Here is an 18,642-nt window from a genome sequence, read left to right as displayed (position 1 = left end):
TCGAATTAGGAAGTTTTTTATACACATATATATGCTGCGCAACGGAATTAAACGATTTTTTCGACACCCTGTAATTGTCTTCCATTCCGACACAGAAGACTTAAATTTGGCTCAAAGGTGCTTACAACCTTCATCTGTAGTGGCGGAAATGCATGGCGCCCTGCAACGTCACTCTAGGGCTCGATGACGTTTCGAACAGCAAGATGTCGACACATGCGAAAAATAGGCCAGAGCTCTGAAGCTCATGTGATGTCTAAGGTGGTTTAATGATGTCACATTGTCACAAAAATTTCGCTACAAATGGTTCAAATGGCTCTGAGCACTATGGGACTTAACTTCTGAGGTCATCAGCCCCCCAGAACTTAGAACTACTTAAACCTAACTAACCTAAGGACATCACACACATCCATGCCCGAGGCAGGATTCGAACATGCGTCTGTAGCGGTCGCGCGGTTCCAGACTGTAGCACCTAGAACCGCTCGGCCACTACGGCCGGCCAATTTCGCTACAATTCTGCCTAACCCCACCATGGAAATACCATACAACGGGAAGGTAATCACACCCATACTTACCCTCACTTCACTCCTTATTTTGACCCCTCTACGATGGAGGTCAGAACGGCGATGCCCAGCGTTGGAGTCACGAAGTTAAGACACAACGCCGCTCGGATTCGACATGAAAAGGAATCAGGGGGCTGCATAAAGGCCGTCACTGGAACAACCCCTGTCATTGTGGCGTTGATTACCACAAATTTCGCGGTCGAAAATAACAGTTCGCAAAGCGATGAGAGAGGACGACGTTCTTCACAGCCATTGATACTTGACACGTCCTGGGCGATTCAGTCCTTCTCTGAGAACATCAAGAGGTTGCAGCCCTACTGAACTTGATCTCACACCGTTGGAGTGCAATGCGACTGCAATTTTTGGTTTGTTGTAAACGTTGGCAACACTAGTGACCGTTGAAAACCATTCGTCGGAATCTGAATGTGATCCAAAGCAGAAAAGGGTGCTTCTACTTGTTCAGCCCTCCTGCCACTCGTTCTCCCGTGGCGTGATCACGGGAGGAGGATGCGACATCGACACCTGCGTAAATAAAATGGCAAAGGGTCCACCTAAGATCCCCCAGTTCGGCGAAACCCTCGGTGGAGCACAACCGTCTTTGTTGGGAACTTTAAAAATTAAACTACACATTTTTAAAATTCTCAATAAATGTGGGTGGGTGTCACCGAGGGTATTGTAGAACTGCAGGATCCATTTCCGTTGTATTCACGTAAGTGTCACCATCGCACCCCTCCAGGATCACGCGATCACGGGAGGGCGAGAAGCAGGAAGGTTTAAAACGCATAAGCACCATTTGCTGCTTCAGATGACGTTCAGTTTTCGTCGAATGGTTTTGAACTGTCCCTAGTGTTTCCAACCTATACACGAGAGCGAAGACTGTGGTCGCGCTCCACTCCAATGGGGTGCGGCCACGTTGAATAGGGATGCAGCACCACAATGTCCTTGAAGAGGGGTTGAAACGTCCAGGTGTGTCAGAACTATCAAAGGTTGTAAAGAACTATCCATTTCGACCGCGAAATGTGCTGGAATCAGCGCCCATAATAAAGGGATCGGTTCATTAGCGCCCTTTATGCCACCCTGTGAGGCCTGTTCGCGTCGATTCTGAGGGTCGGTGTCTTTAAAATCTTTTCCTCGGCCATCCGTAAGAAAGCCACATGATTTCAACGGCGATTAAGAAGGATGTGTTGGTGTCACCGAGGGTACTGCATATCGTGTAACATGTTCACGGTGGCGTTGGGCAGAATTGTGGTGTAATTTGGTGACAATGTGACGCCATAACCCACATTACACTTAAGATGAAGTGAGCTATGGCCTTTTTCTCAGATGTATCGACGTCTTGCTGTTTGAAGCGTCGCGGAGCACGAGGGTGACGTCTCAAGGCGCCTCTCTTTAGTACTGTTACAGAGGAATTTGGCAGCCACCTTTGAGCCAGATTTCAAAATTATGCGACAAATTGGGGAACAATTGCGGGGTTTCGAAAAAATGACCCTTTAATTCTCTTGCAGAGTTTATATATACAGGGCGTAATGGGTACAGGTGCAGATATGCTTATATGTGGTACCTTAATATGTCGGTACACACCTCACTGTTCTGGTTGTTTTTTCTCCGCATCGAACAGTCTTCCTACAAACATGTCACTAACACTACGACCTGATGTTTTCTGCACAGTTGTACTGGACCATCAAGTGGACTGCACCTGTCAGTATAGACTAACCATTTTGCGTCCATGCATTCACACTTCAACACCTAACCTGCTGACTAGGGAAAAATAAGCATTTATGGCTTGCTCCTGCCACATATATTTGGAGGTACTAATCAACGTAAAAATGTGTAGCTTGTAATGGCTGTAATTATTAGTCTGTAAATGACATGAATACTAATTTAATGTTTTTCAGTACGCTGTCCTCAGACACCAACACAGATATCTGCACTTATGCCTGTTACAGCCAGTATATGTAAGCTTCCTAATGCGATAAGCGGTAAGGGTTTTTACGAATATTTGCCCGTCAGCCTGAGACCCTTATCAGGTTACAGCCAGTATATGTAAGCTTCCTAATGCGATAAGCGGGAAGAGTTTTTACGAATATTTGCCCGTCAGCCTGAGACCCTTACCAGGTTGCAATAATGAAAGAGGTGTGCTTTATTCGTCACAGCATCGTGGGACGTCCATACCAACAATGATGCAAATACTTCTTGATTAAAAAAAAGTTTAACAACAGTCGTATGTTTTGGTTTATTTTATTTTACATCTCAGATGCTACCAGTTTCGGCAACTCAGTATTGCCATCTTCAGGCCCCATAGGCTATTATCGTATTAACAATTTTATCGAATGGTGCTATAAAACAGACCATTCGATAAGATTGTTAATACGATAATAGCGTATGGGGCCTGAAGATGGCAATAATGAGTTGCCGAAACTGGTAACATTTAAGATATAAAACTAAATAAATCAAAACAGACGGCTGTTGGTAAAGTTTTTTGAATCAAGAAATACGTACCAGCTGATGTCCCACAGGCCATAAAGGACCGACAGAGAATGATGCAAATAGGTTAATATTCAAATAACTAAAACATTGGGCATACAGCGCAGAGTTTATAACATTCCATAGGTCAAGATTGTCTGGAAGGTATACCGCTATATCAGCCAACTTACATGTGTTGTTCTTACTGCACAATGAGAGTACTGCTAGCATGTATACCCTTAATACTCATCGAAAGAAGTTAATCCTCGGTAAGTTCCGCTATATATACTGCTGGAGAAAAAATTAGTACACCTGGAGAGACGACGTTGAATTTGATCCGATGACGCCATATGCCACCTGGGAGACAGTAGATGTCCAGATAATGGTTACAACATCGTCCGCCAACAGATAAGATAGTGGCATAGCTACCAGAGTGCCATCTGTGTCTATCCTTTAATAGGGAATGCTCACAGCCGTTTCCTCAATGTGATGCCAATGTGTGAAGCAAGCAGGCAACCATGCCACAGAGACGCACTCATGCTTCCTACAGCCAACTGAGTGAGTTTGAAATAGGTCAAATCGTGGCCTTCCAAGTGGCGGAATGGTCCTTACGAAGCACTGCCACCTACGTTGGACGTGTAGAGTCATTTGTTGTCAGTGGTCACGTGAACATTCTCACATCCGTAGATGAGGTTCTGGACGTCCACGCAGCACAGACGCCTGCCAGGATCGTCGCATTGTAAGGGCAGGAGTGGCAGATCGTACACGTACCACAGCACAGGTAAGAGGGCTTGCGAGCCGAGGGTGTCCACAGGAACTTTTGCAAACCGGTTATTAGCAGTGGGACTAAGGGCACACACTTCTTCAGCCTGTCTTACATTCATGCCACAGCATCGAAGTGCAAGGGCTGACTGGTACCGTCGGAAAATCACTTGAAAGATGGAATGACGCGCCGTAGTCTTGAGTGATGAAAACAGATTCTGCCAGCATGCAAGTGACGGTCGTTTGCTCGTATGACATGACTTGGTGTGCATTGTCTCGTAGAGTGCATTCATTCAAGAGACACTGGCCCTAACCCAGGCCTTATGGTCAGGATGTGACAATCTACAACACTCATTCACCTTTAGTTTTTCTGGAGGGGACACTACCCAGCGCTCGATACGCGCAGAAGGTTTTAGACCCATTATTCTGCCGTTCTTGCAAAAGGAAGGTGATGTGTTGTTCCAACAGGATAATACTCGCACACACACACTGCCCATGAAACTCAACATTCTCTGCACGACGTGCAGCAACTTCCCTGGCCAGCATGGTGTCCAATCGAGCAGGTGTGGTATATGATGGGATGAGAAGTGACTCGTGAGCCTCGTCAGCCAGCAACTCACACAGGATTGCGTGAACTGGTCGAGAAGGTGTAGCAAACGTGTCTCAGGACAGTATTCGCCATCTGTACGATCGTCTGGAAATCGGAGTCAGCGCTGAACTGCCACTCGTGGAGGCTACACCACGTACTAGTATTGGTGTTTCAGCGTGGTTCGATGTTGCAACAATAAATCTTGAGTGAACTGAAACCTCTAAAAGGGTGTACTAACTTTTTTCTGCAGTGTATATATAGCTTTGCTATGCTGGGAGGACTGGACATTATTTGTATGTTTTAATTTACCTGTGCATATATACCGGTTAAATTAAGGGTCTCAGACAGATGTGCACCTACTAGTAAAAAAAAAGGATCAGCGAAATGAGAGTTTTGTATCTCAGCTTTTTTGTAGAAGGAAAGTAGATTCCTATAAATGAATCCGAACCCGGAATATACATTATCTCTCTCCAGATGCCTACTACCAGGTAGCTATTGCTTCCATCTGCAGTGTGGAACACCAGTACTGGGTATTTACCGTAGCTTTCTAAGTAGGATACCTCTGCTGCTTCCACTTAGTATGGAGTCTGGAATTAGACTAATAGGTCTCTGGTGATAAAACGATGGGGTGGGCTTGATTCTTCTCGGCTCAGGGACGGCGGCGCGGGTTTTCCTGCCTTTTGTAGGTTACTTTCCTAGAGCTGGCGGCGTCACTTGTCGCCTCCTACCGCAGTCAGAATCTGGTAGGAAGCTGCAGGTGTGGCTACATGATGTTTTCACGGGCAGCGGCGTCAGATGTTCCTTGGCTGGTGTGGAATTCGTATGCTGTGCTGTGCTGAGTCCATAGAGACCTCACTATTGATATGAAGTGCTTGAAAGCTTCTTCTCCCTTATGGTAGATAGCGGCATTGTGTTCGTAAGTCAGGCGTCACTATTTGTTCAATGATTAATGTTTCTGTCACTAGTTTGAAGCGCTATCATGACGTCACGTGCTACTAATGTAAGGAGAATGCAAACTTTATGCTTAGCAAGCGTGTATTTGCTGTTAAATAATATGGACAAATATTTTCTTAATATATCACACTGCGCTAATTGTTTACTAATGTTTCAGGAAATGATTTTGATCTTCAAGTACTTTACTGTGTGGGAGAACTTTTCTGGCTCTGGTGGTATGTTAATAACGTTTCATTCTCTGGTAGACATACTGGACTTAAGAGGCCAAAGAAGCTATCATCACCAACGTATTATTACTCTTTTACCAGCCTGCACACAGCCTTCCACCAACTTCCAGGTCTTAGGGTCCCTCTTGTTGTATTGGTGGACCAAAACGTCCATTAACTTTTTCTTCTGTCGCCAGAAGCCTGATGAGTGTAGTAGTCCACAGCCCTCGACTTCACAAAGTTGAGGACTTGGAGATAATCGCCGTTGTTGTTAATCAGGTACTTGACGTGTTCTTTCTGGAAAACAGCCCGCAGTTGGCCTGCAATAAGGCGTTGTAATTCAGTGTTCATTTTAATGTAGTTCGTGGAATTGTAAACCACAATATGAGGGATCTTCTCCGTCTTTGGTGGTGGTGGGGGTGGATTCTGAGAAGGGTCAGGAGGGCGACCCATGTCCTGGTCCATGGAACCAACAGATGTGGCTGCTCCAGGTGTGCGGGCATCAGAATACGAATCACGGCCACTGCGATGGGCGCGAGCGAAGGACCGTTTAGATTTTTGACAACAGGGGAAACCAACAGGGTTGGAGTCCCCAGAAGGCCCGTTGGGCCGACGATATGGTGTAGACGAAACAGCACCTGATTGGGCGTCCACATCGTGCTCAGTTGTATCAGTGTTGCAGGCCAACATGACTTGACTGCCACTGGGTGAGGGGTCTATCACTAGGTGGCCAAGAGAGTCCTCGGATGACAAAGAGGAAGATTGGTCCATTATGCGAGGCTGCGGACAGGGTTCACGTGAACTGGTGTCACTGTCAGTGTAGTATCGGCGCCTCCGGCAGCTTGCCAGGACGGCCGTCGAGCGGCCAGTGTCACATTGCCGCGCGAAGGGGCGACGGAAGAGTCTCCTAGGCGCGAGTTGCTGTCCTTGGCCTTATTCATACTTTGCCTCAGACTGACTGACGTAGCCAGGATCCTGGTAGACAAAAGATACTAACAGCTGTCGCCTATAAATAAATTCCCGGTACATCAGGACACATACGAAAAAACTATGGTGCCTTAGAAGGGGAACGACAAACCAACGTTGACTGAGACACTGCTACTAAACGACGCTGAGCAGCGCTCGAGACCGTAACGAACGACATGCGTGCACCAGCAAGTAAACACTGTCAGGGCTCCAACCTGACTGACGACTTCCAAGCACACACGCACGCACGCAGCAGGTGGACGAGCTTCCTAAGCTCGGCCTGGAGCAGGCTAACCACAGCGTGCTGGTCCTGCAGTACCTGACGGGATCGGTATTTGTGACCTGACGGATTGAGAGTCCTGATGGGAAGCGAATCACTCCCACAGCAGGTCTGGCCAACGTGTTGTTGGCCGTTGATGTGGTTGGTGGTCCAGGTCCATGATGAGCCCATTGTGGGAGTCACCCACTTTCTCATAGAACTTGTGTGCAGCAGGATGCCTGTGGCGTCATGTAGCTGTTGTGTGGGGTAAGTCTTAGGTAGGCACAGGGCGAGTTTAAGCGCCCTGTTGTGGACCCTTTGCACAGTGACTGTCTTTGTGTCAGCAGCATTGCCTCACACCATGGCTGCGTACTCCAGCACTGGGCATATCAGTGTGAGGTAAAGCGTAATGCTGGGGTGAGGAGGCATGGTCGACGCCGGATTCAGCAGAGGGTATAAGGGGTGGAGACACCCTGTAGCTCTCTCCCTAATCCAAAGAATGTGAGGGGCCCACGAGAGACGCTGGTCTAGCTTGACACTGAGGTAAGCTGCAGTCTTGGTCCACAGTGACGGTGAATGGCGCAGCATCCGGCAGTATCCTCCTCCTAGTGAAGGTGACCGTCTGGCTCTTATCAGGTTTCTATCTGAGAAGCCACTTAGTGGACCAAGCCCCCAGTGCCTCACAGTCGAGTTGCAGACAGCGTCCAATGACGTGAGCGTTCATGCTATGGATGAACAGGGCAGTGTCATCAGCGGAGAGAGCTAACTCCTCCCTATCACCCATGGTGTCAGCCATGTAAATGGGGGTACAGCAGGGGGACCAGAACGGACCTATGTTGCACCCAAGCTCAGATAGGCTGGACAGTTGATGTTCCTTGGTCAGCCCACACATAGAATGAGCAGCCAGAGGGGAACAATTCAGGAGGACCATGTGCAATGTTGGGATCCCACGTACAAAGAGCTTGTACAAGAGGTCTTGTACAGGACGCCTTCATGCCACAAGACTCAGAATCCTGGAAGACATCCAGGAATACCACCCCAAGGTATTCCCTCATCACCAGACATAACAGCTGGTGAATGGTGGCATGGCAACCCTGAAAACCAAACTGTTCATTAGGGAGGAGATGTTCCTGATCGACATGGTGAAGAAGGCACTTCACGTAGATCCTCTTGAACACTTTCGAGAGGGCTGGTAACAGACTAATGTGCTGCTAACTTGATGTCAGTCGTGGGTCCTTGTTGAGTTTTGGGATGGGCACCACTTCTGCATGCTTCCACATGGAAGGGAAGACCCCAAAACTAGGATCACATTGGAGATATCTGACAGAGGTTGATGTACTGCTGACAGTAGGTGCAGCAGGAGCATACCAGTGATGCTACACTGCCACTGGACTTTCTGGCATTCAGTGTTTGAAGTTGTGAAGCGACCTCTGCAGCAGGGATTGAGACGATGACATCATCCTCCTCCCTCACAGTGAGGAATGGGGGCAGTTATTCCTCAAAGAGGCATATGTGGGCCTCATCAATGACACCCTCTACTGGCGTGACGTTGTTTGGAAGGCGTCAGCCAATACACTGGCTTTGGCATTGGAATCGCTGATGTGTGCCTGATCGATGAATAGAGCCTTGGTGCATTGTCTCGACTGCAGGAAGCTGTGCACCACACGCCATGCACTGCCATCATCAGAGTTGAGAGTGGTTATGAAGGCAGCCCACTCCCAGTTCTGGTGGGCCTCCAAGGCTGCCTTAATCTCACGTAGCAGTTGGTTTAATCAGCGTTCTGTGGCCGGATGATGCGTGAGTTGCCACTCACAGAACAGCCGATGTTTTGCAGCAATATTTGCCCAGATGGGAGGCGGCAGGCGACGGGAGAAGTCCTGTGGTCGTTGTGGCCGGCCAGGTGTGGTGGCGTCAGCAGCTTGGAGCACTGCATCAGTGAGGAACGCGAGAGCCGCCTCAGCCCCTTCCACCACTGGGTTTGGTGCGTGTTGGAGGTGGGTGAGCATCCCACAGCCAGCTTGAACCGCCACACCGATCATATCCATGTCAAAGATCACGGGGATGTGATCTGATGACAAGGCTGTTCTCGTCGTGGCAGATATAAACTGGTCGACCCCCTTGAGGACGGCGACATCAAGGACATTAGGCTGCCCATGACCTGGGAAGATCGTTGTGTCGAAAGGCCCCAAGATAATGGAGCTGTTCCGCTGTGCAGAACGCAGGAGACGACGTCCGTTGCATTGGTGAGGCGAGAGTTCCACTGTGTGGACTTCACATTCAAATGCCTGCCAATGAAAAGCCACCCATCCACTGCCAGCAGGGTGCCGATGTCAGCACTCTGAAGAAGTCTCCGCAGTGGCCAGTAGGTCACATCGAAGGTGATCTTGCCAGCAGTGGTGTGGACCAGCACACTGTTGGCTTTGACTATGGCCAGCTGTGGTAGGTACACCTGGTGGTGCTGGATAGAGGTCTTGACATAGACAACAGGCCACCACTGGCAGTCTATCCACCTGGTAGCAGCTGAAGTTCGCCGCCCTGACAGTGATTACAGGCTTGAGATGGGTCTCACAGGAGAGGCAGATATCTGTTGCATTGTCATAGAGAAATTGCCTGAATTCTCCTTGTTGTGGGAAGAGACTATTGGTGTTGAAAATGCAGATCTTCAGGCCTTTGATATGGTTATTATCCATCTACGGCGAGGAGGCAACGGCGACCTGGACGACCATCGAGACAGCGGAGACCAGTGCTGGGAGTTGGGACATGTCTGTATTAAGGATTTGCAGTAGAGCGCGAAGTTCGTTTTCAGGAACCCCATTGGTCAGTCGGCCACAGGAGTGGAGTCCAGAACAGCAGGTGCGTCCAGGGTGGTCGCTGCAGGGGAGGCAGGCTGTGCCAGCACGGCTGTGGCAGTGTGCTGGGTAGCACAGTCAGCCTGTTGTGGGGCGGGGGCCAGAGGAGGGCGTCCTCTGTGGCGTCCGCCATGGATTGCTGGTCAGTCACCTGCTCTTTGGCGACAGACGCGTAGCTCACTCCAGGCTGCACATTGTGTGCCACCCTGTCCCACAGTTGTGCATCTTGAATGCAGGGCAGGCCTTGTAGCTAGCCACATGAGTTTGTTCCAGCACTATGGTGTGCCTTCTTTCTTCTTAGAGGATTCTTTGCTCTGATGCTCCCTGGCGCACTTGATGTAGTGGACGGGCATGGTAAAATTCTAGGAAACATGGTCGAGACCTTGGCAAGAGAAGCATTGCAATCTCTTGCCCTTGGCTCTAAGTGTCTCGATCGAGACGTCGATGTCGACGATCCTATCGACATTGAAGATCTTGTGCTTGTCACAGTTGTCAACCAGGATGATGAGAAATAGGGGCATGTTCCTGTGCGTCCTGGTGTTCTACTGTGCAAACCATGAAGCACATGTTGATCAGCTTTTATTTGAGGTGGTCAGGTGCCATCTTGAGGGGAAGGTGGCAGAAAACCACCTTCAGCAGCTTCAGGGGCACAGCATGTGTGTGAGACAATGTAGCCCCTGTTGCCGGATGAATGCCATTTTTTTGTGGTGGTCGTAAGTCGAGGCAGGGAGAGCCTTGTAGAGGTCCTCACTCTTTGTTTTGAAGCCCGTGATGTCGGCGACGGCCATCGCCATATTGTTGAAGGTCATGTAGTCTTCCTTCCACTGCATGACAATCGGTAGGAGTCTAGGCGGCTTTGGTCCCTGTTGAGGGCTAGAGTCTTCATCCATGGCGTCAGGGGCCACTTCCTGGTCAACCGAGTGGCGATTCAATGTTGCGAGTAGTTGTGGTTGCACTTGTTCAAGCTTCTGTGTCCGGACAGTGTGCTTCTGCCCAGATTTCTTGAAGCTGTCATGCTGAGACTGAGGCGGATTTGGCGCCGCTGGAGCGTCCTGGTCAGTCGCCTTCTTCTTCGTCTGCCTCCAGCAAACAGAAGGATTTGCGGCAGCGGACGAGGTATCGTCTGTATCCGCCGCAGCTGACCGCTTACACGAGACCTGTGACACCTCCATGGGTGTCTGGTCCGAGAGGAGGGACGCTAGGTTCGCCTCTGGTATGTCCTGAGTTTCAGAACAATTGATCATGGTCAGGCAGAGACTTCTTGCGTCGTCACACCGAGTTGAGCAGGAGCTGGCAGTGCAGCGGCCTCTCGACGGGCAGAGACCAAAGGGGCAGCCAGCAGGACATCGGCTGCTTGAATAGATGAGCCTGGCGGTGCAGCGCCATTAGGGCAACCGGCAGGACTCCGGCTTCTTGAGTAGGCAGGTCTGGTGGCGCATCACCCTTTGGGGCCGCCACTGGCAGGGCAGTGCCTTCTTGAATAAACACGCCTGGTAGGGATCCCGGCGGTACACTGACCTCTTCACTGACCGCGCCTGGCAATGTCTGCAAGTAGAGCTGAAACGCTTTGATCGCCTTTTCCTCGGCATCAGGGCCAGGATAGGCGCCGGTATGAGAGAGGCGCATTATTACAGCACACAGATGAGGCGCCGATAACGGGCAAACGTCCTTGGTAGAAGCCAACGTGTCGTCCGTCTCAGAAAGCATAGTCGTCGTAAGTGGGGCCGGATGGGGCCGCCGACGGGGCACGCTCAGTGACCTGAGCATGTCCCGCTGAACAGCGATCCGCCACATCCTTCGCTCGAGCAGCGCGGTCCTCCTCACGTGGCATTCTAACTCGGAATGCGTGTGACCTCCGAGTCCCTGCGCTGCCGGCTTTATAGGGACCCCGTGAGTGCCGATAAACTGGCAAGGCAGGCGTGGCCCGCGCACAACGCTGTGGCGGCGGCAGCAGCGCTCGCAGGTTATGGGGGCGACGCCTAGCGGCTGTCGTCTACGTCCATGGTTTCTGGTGGGCTGTCCAAATTGTCGGACTGGGATACCAGATTAATAACTTATGGACACAACCAGTGACTGCAAAAGATGTTAGTTAAATAATGAAAGCACATGGAAAGATGGGAGCAAACACTGTAAGGATGCCAAAATGTGCTTTGAGAGCAACAAGATGCCCGCTTGACCTTAACACCATCCACTCGGCACCTGAAGGGAGTGAATTAACTTCGCATCTGAGTGACGACCATGCATGAGACTATAGAGCGCATTACCAATGCTTCTTGACAGGGCGTAGGGGAACGATGCGGGTCTACTAGGCAAGGTCCTAATGGAGGTGGTTTGCCGTTGATTTCCTCCGACCGTAATAGGGATGAATGATGATGATGAAGACGACAGGGCAGGTGAAAAATCCCTGACCCTGTCGGGAATCGAGCCCGGGACCCCGTGCTCAGGAAGGGAGAACGCTACTGCGAGACCACGAGCTGCGCACGTTACCAATCCTTGCAAAGGGTGAATAAAGTAGCTGGCAGCATTAGCTGCTGGAGAATATGATTTCCGCTCTTTGTTCTTTCATGGGAAACTCCCCATCACACGCCCCTCAGATTTAGTGGTAAGATGGCCCATTGGATAGCTAGTCGGAAACTGAACACAGATCAAGCATAAAAACAGGAAGAAGGTGTACTGAACTGTGAAAAAATAAGCAAAATAGAAACTGTGAACGGTCTAACCAAAATGGCTCTGAGCACTATGGGACTTAACTACTGTGGTCATCAGTCCCCTAGAACTTAGAACTACTTAAACCTAACTAACCTAAGGACATCACACACATCCATGCCCGAGGCAGGATTCGAACCTGCGACCGTAGCAGTCGCGCGGTTCCGGACTGCGCGCCTAGAACCGCTAGACCACCGCGGCCGGCGAACGGTCTAACCTCAAGATGTGCAACATCGTGTGAATTTGAAGAACCACAGCCTCGTGTTTATGTGGTTACGGTGTTGGGCTGCAAAGAGAGAGACCAGGGCTTAAATCCCCCTCGTGCCTGATTTTTTTCACAAAATTATGACATGTATGTTCTCTCCTTCCGTGGACAAAGATTTTGCTTTGCTCCTTGACAACTATACAGGTCAGAAGGATCAGGCATTGTACAGTTTTGATGTGGGATTCGACGTGCCTACCATACCTCGAGGTTGTACTCCTCTTACGCAACAATTAGATGTGTTTCTCTGTAGAAAACTGAAATACTTTGTGAAAAGACTCTACGCTTTTGCAAAGCTGCACATGTACAAAGAGCAGTATTGTTTACGTGCTCGTGTGTCTGTTATCAAAGTCCAAGCTCACACAACTTCACTCCCCGAAATTCCAGAACATGCTCAGATTTGTTTGGACATACGCAGGATTTGATGGCGTACATGTGGAAAAACTTCAAAAACATTAAAAATCTATATTTTGATAGAGAACAGGAAAAACTGTCTGACTTTGAAACTGTTGTGCTTATTTGTATCAACTTATGTGGCAAGCTATCTATTTTCATAATTTATTTGGGAGTGATCACTTTCACATTCATACGAACACCTAAATCGGGCAAGGAGACATATCTCACTCACTCACCAGGCGTACAAGTCAGGTGCGTCAATAACAGATACCTATTATATGACACAGATACTGTCACTAATGTCGTGTGTGACACACCAGACGTGTTTTACCTTTGGAGGATTTGGTTGACTTATCGCCTTGTTATCAAACGCTTGCTCTTCCCATTCGAAAGCCACTTGCTTTCGACTGCTAATAGAGTAGTTGTGTGAAATCAGCTTTCATTATAGGTCCCTTCCTTACACCTCGCTGTTGCAAACGGACGTTTCAAACGCTTGCTCTTCCCATTCGAAAGCCACTTCCTTTCGACTGCTAATAGAGTAGTTGTGTGAAATCAGCTTTCATTATAGGTCCCTTCCTTACACCTCGCTGTTGCAAACGGACGTTACACCCGCTACAGACACAAATTTGAGTGCAGCGAACAGACACGTCAATGACCGGACGGACAATTCATAATTTTGTAGGGAAAAAAAATTGGTCATGAGGGAAATTAGAGCCGGATCTCACGATTTGGAGTCCAACACCGTGACCACATAGATACGATGCGACGGATGTTGCACATCTTGAGCTTGGACCGTTCACTGTTTCTACTTTGCTTCTTTTTTCACAGTTCAGCACACGTTCTTCCTGTTTTCATGCTTGATCTATGATAGGTTTTATAAGGTCTATCCACTGGGCCATCTTACCACTAAATCTGGGGGGAGGTGGATGCGATGGGGAGTTTTTCTCGTTAGTCCTTAAGTACAGACTTCCTTACAATGGCAGGAAGGCTTGTCTAATCAATAACCTCTACTGTCTTAATCTGAAGACTCCGAGTGTCGACCAGTAAAGTTCAAGTGAAGACGTTAAACAATTTCCCTCTTTTGTATATTATCTCTGCGTTAAACCAAAAGGGTTCTTAGATGTGGAGGAAGGTAGAACACCTCTCACACTCCACAGTACAAATCTGAAAAGGAGATGTCCAGGCACAGTGAAAAAGCGTGGGCCCTCCAAAAATTAACAGTATGACCCAATCAGAGACCTGGATTCTGGAAGTTTAAACTGAACGTTATTCTGAGTCGCCGTAACGAATCTTCACACTCCCTGAGGGAAACCACTCCTGCCTAGAGATCTCTCATATAGCTAGAAGACTACTGAGAAGAAATCCTGTTTCTTTAGACATAAAAAGTGTGGCCTGTAACCCTAATGGACAGCGTGCTGCGGGAATGAGAATGCTCGGGAATGCCAGGCTGACTACATGCAGCAGCTCCCCTGGGCACAGCTCAGCAATTTTACGGCTGTGAATTCCACTCTTATCGCTATCATCCAACTTGTAAGCTTTCAAGTCTTCGGATGGCCATGTTACATCATACCCCTGTCCTGAATTAAAATGGATGTGGATGAAACTGTGCGAAGGCTCATCTGACAGAATTTCATCGGAGACATTGTGAACCAGTATGTGAGCTAGTTTTATTTTTGCTTTGTACACTCATCATCTGATGCCATGGACAACAATTCAACCTTGTTTCCAGGGGAAAATCCTAATATTCCTCAAGCAGACATCTCGCACTCAATCATATGTGCTGGTGTATTGGGAACTTTATTCCACGGAACATATGAAAAGAAGGGAGCACCAGCGATTACAGTCGTCCACATTTCACGATACAACGTTCTTGTTTGATGGCAGCACCATTAGAGATTCACACACACGTTCACAGAGATGGCCTGTTATTATGTTCACACACACTCAATGCAGTTTAGAATAAGCGACGTCATTCACACCTCTTACATTACAGGTTCAACTCTACGATTCAGTCTAAATCATAGCCTACTATTTCATGTAGAATGTCACATACAATACTGTGCAATGTTGTTGCATTAATTTGTTCTGAAAGCGGTGCTGATATTCAAGACAATAAAAGCGAGTTAAAAGCTGTGAGCTATCTGGGGAAGTTAACCTTGCATTACTGAGCAACTGTTTCACCAGGTATCCAGTCGAGCTTACCAAATTCCCAACCAGACTAACATTAATTATAATCTTTTAGTAGTCATCTTACGATAACCGATGAAATATATATGAAAACACAATTTAAATAAAAAGAAATAATCAGTTTATATTTGGACATTTATTTTAACATTGATCATTGTTCCGTTAAAATTTCAGGATATTAAACTTGATTCATAACTAAACTGGTGCCTTATTTAGGATTGTGAAAATGTGAGTTTGTAATCTTATGGAACACATCAAGGGTGGAGCAAGATTGGGAGACTGCATACAGCACTGCATTCATAAAATAACACACGAAGAACGTTGAAACATATGCAAGAGGAAATTAACCACAACCAACCGATTCAATTTTCACCCAAAGAAGTTACGTTCGTAGCGAAATCCTGTCCGTCATGAAATTACCACACACTGGTATACTAAATTCATACTAACTCTCTGTGAAATCTTCCCGAAAAGAATAGCTGAGGGCTACTTTGATGATTACATTACATGCTTCACGTGATCAACTTGGTTTACACAAAGAGTGTAACTCCACAATAATTTTGATAATTAAAATAAATTACATCGAAACACAAATTACAAAAGAAAAACCTCGAACTGGTTACTATTGTCTTACTATTAACCTGATGGGTCAAACAGTTGTATAAGCACGTGGTACTGGTCTCACAAAGTACACCTCACGTGGGTTGAACACAAAGAAATGTTGCTATATTGAAAAATATTGTCAAGACGAGACGTTATAATCTCACACACATTCGCATTTAAGATTGATGTTCTTAGTTAGAGTTAGACATCATCCACACGTGGTTCCACTTTACTCACAAAGTAGTGACAAAGCAACTACTGGAAGATATTCTGAACTTCACACTCGAATTACACTGCATTGCAATTTAAGATAACATTAGATATTTTGGATCTAAACCTGAAATAAAGGTGATTAAAATTTAAGTTAGGCTGAACTTAAGAAATCCATTGTCCTGCGGACTTAGGAGACACGCGCTTAGCCGGAGATCTTACCACTTCAGACGCTCGTCGCGGACAGACTGCCTGGGCCCCTACCGAAGGTGCTTAACAGGTACAAACGGAAGTGACCAGAGAGGCAGCTTCCTATACCAACATGACAAGGGACAGACAGGACCATACTAAGAATAGAAACCTCTCTGCTTTTAGAAAGCGTAGCTACCTGTTCCGACGTTGGTCCTACTGTTCTCTAGCAGACAGGCTTGTCTGCTACTATCAAACATGCAACTAGAAATACATTTGCTCATTCATCCTTTCACACAGAAGGGAAGGGGGATGACAGTATCTTATCATATACAGTATATAAAAGAAAGCGGATGTAGGTTCCGTATGAGACGGTGTGACATGAATTACATGTAAACTGTGTTTTAAAGTGTAGTAGTGTGACAGATCGTTCTTGTTTATGTGTAAAAGTAACACGTTCCACTGCTCAGTCTCCTCTCAGATAGTCAGAAACACCACAGTAAATTTAGAAAAGGAATTTATGCCGTAAATGACAACAGATTTAAGAAATTAACATGAAAGGAATCCAACAGACACCTTTCAACTGTTTTTGCAGAAAACAAGAACAGAGTTTTTTTAAACAGTAACGACATAATAATATACACTACATGGAAAGGTAATTTAATAACAATTACAGAAAAACATCTGCAGGACAAAACATACCTAAAAATTATTCTTATGACACTTGTCTTACTGTACGTTCGTGTAGAAACACAAGTCTACAGATACACAAAACTCAAGCATAGTAAAAATTAACTTTCCTTTAATGGATATTAATATTGAAATCATGTGAATACTTTCGATAACTGCTCATAAGCAAACACTTGTGTAGCTGTGTGTGTAGTGTGGCGTACATATCGGTAAATGAGTAAATGACTAATTACGAAAATGTCAAAAGCATGTGGCGCACAAATCGGGAAATGAGTAATTACGAAAATGTCAAAGCAGCACCAAGAAAATTGGTATACACGGTTATCAGTGCATACAGATGATGATTTTAAAAATAACTGTGGCATCCCTAATGGCAAGTGAGAAAAATATTATCTGAGTGCTGAATGAAGCATAAAATAGATCAATGGCTATAAGTAACATATTGCATCGCCGATTGCGTGCCTTAAACTTCAGATAATAATGTATTTCAGCAAAAAAAAAAAAAAAAAGTTTCTACAATATTTATAGGGCCAGATGGCCAGTCTTTTACAAATTATTCCTGAAATGTACATCACAGAAAAACACAAAATTAAGGCAAAAATTACATCACTGTTCTTTGATATAACACTGTTCATCACACAGACTGTTCCTGTACACATTCGGCACACGAGAGACAAGTAATCGAATATTTCGAGTGTTCATAGTTCCAGCCAAATCTCCTCGTGGGTGCGTGACGCGAATGACAAGTCGAAAGTCGTTTCCTTGTGTAAATAACAAGCCTTGACTGTAGTCCGACTAAAATTACATGAAGTTGAAATTTGTCAGTTGCTGCTACAGTGTTGCTACATCGGCTTCCGTCTACCGCTCGGCTGTGGGTGACACATGGCAGATTACTTCACAAATGCTGTTAATATGTAACGCAGAGCAATGTTGGAAGCGGCCGCCGCTGGGTATGTGAGAAATGCGAAATGCTCTATCGACCAGTGACTGAACTGAACTGCGGCAGACTACGCGCTTTCCTACCCTGAATTTAGACTCGTGTCCTAAACCAACCACAACCTCGTGATGTGCAATGTATCCGACAAAACGGCAGTCAACAACCCGCGGCAGAACTAAACTCAACGATTGTTTTGTTCACAGCGATTAAAGCTAACATATACGAGTAAACTCAAGACAGAATAAAATCATTTTAATTGCTAAAAGCAAACTGTAATTTCTCACTATCATTGCATACCTGAAACTATCCTCACAGTATCTCAACGAGCTGCCACCTTACCACCGATGAGTAGTCGTCTTTGGCACTTTATTACAGATTATAGGCGACACAGGCAGATTCCAAACGGAAAAAGAATGATGGGAAGAACAATAAGAGAAAATAAAGTCAATACGATGACGAAAATGACGCGCCGAGAATTAGAAATAAAGAAAATTAATTTAAAACAATTAACTGAATAAAAATAATAATCAAACTCTTTTGATCATATTTAGAAATAAAAAGTCGCAACATAAAATGAGATTGGAAGCTACGACACGTCGGGTTAATACGCTAACCATTGGAACACTGGGTTAGGGGTTTACATTTATGATTATGCTGCTGCAGTCGCAACGTTGACTTTCGTCTTCACGCACTGTCACACGGAGCTTATCTAAAGTAAGCAAATCTCTGTAATTGGGATGACTGTATAGGAATAGCTGAATCGCGTCTTTTATGGCAGTATCCAGTAATGTTGAAACGTGTGTCTTTCATTAGCATCATTTTGTGTGAGCTCTGTTTTTGGTGTGATTATAATG

Source organism: Schistocerca americana, chromosome X (assembly GCF_021461395.2).
Source record: "Schistocerca americana isolate TAMUIC-IGC-003095 chromosome X, iqSchAmer2.1, whole genome shotgun sequence".
NCBI classification, from domain to species: Eukaryota; Metazoa; Arthropoda; class Insecta; order Orthoptera; family Acrididae; genus Schistocerca; species Schistocerca americana.
This window is presented reverse-complemented; position numbering follows the sequence as displayed.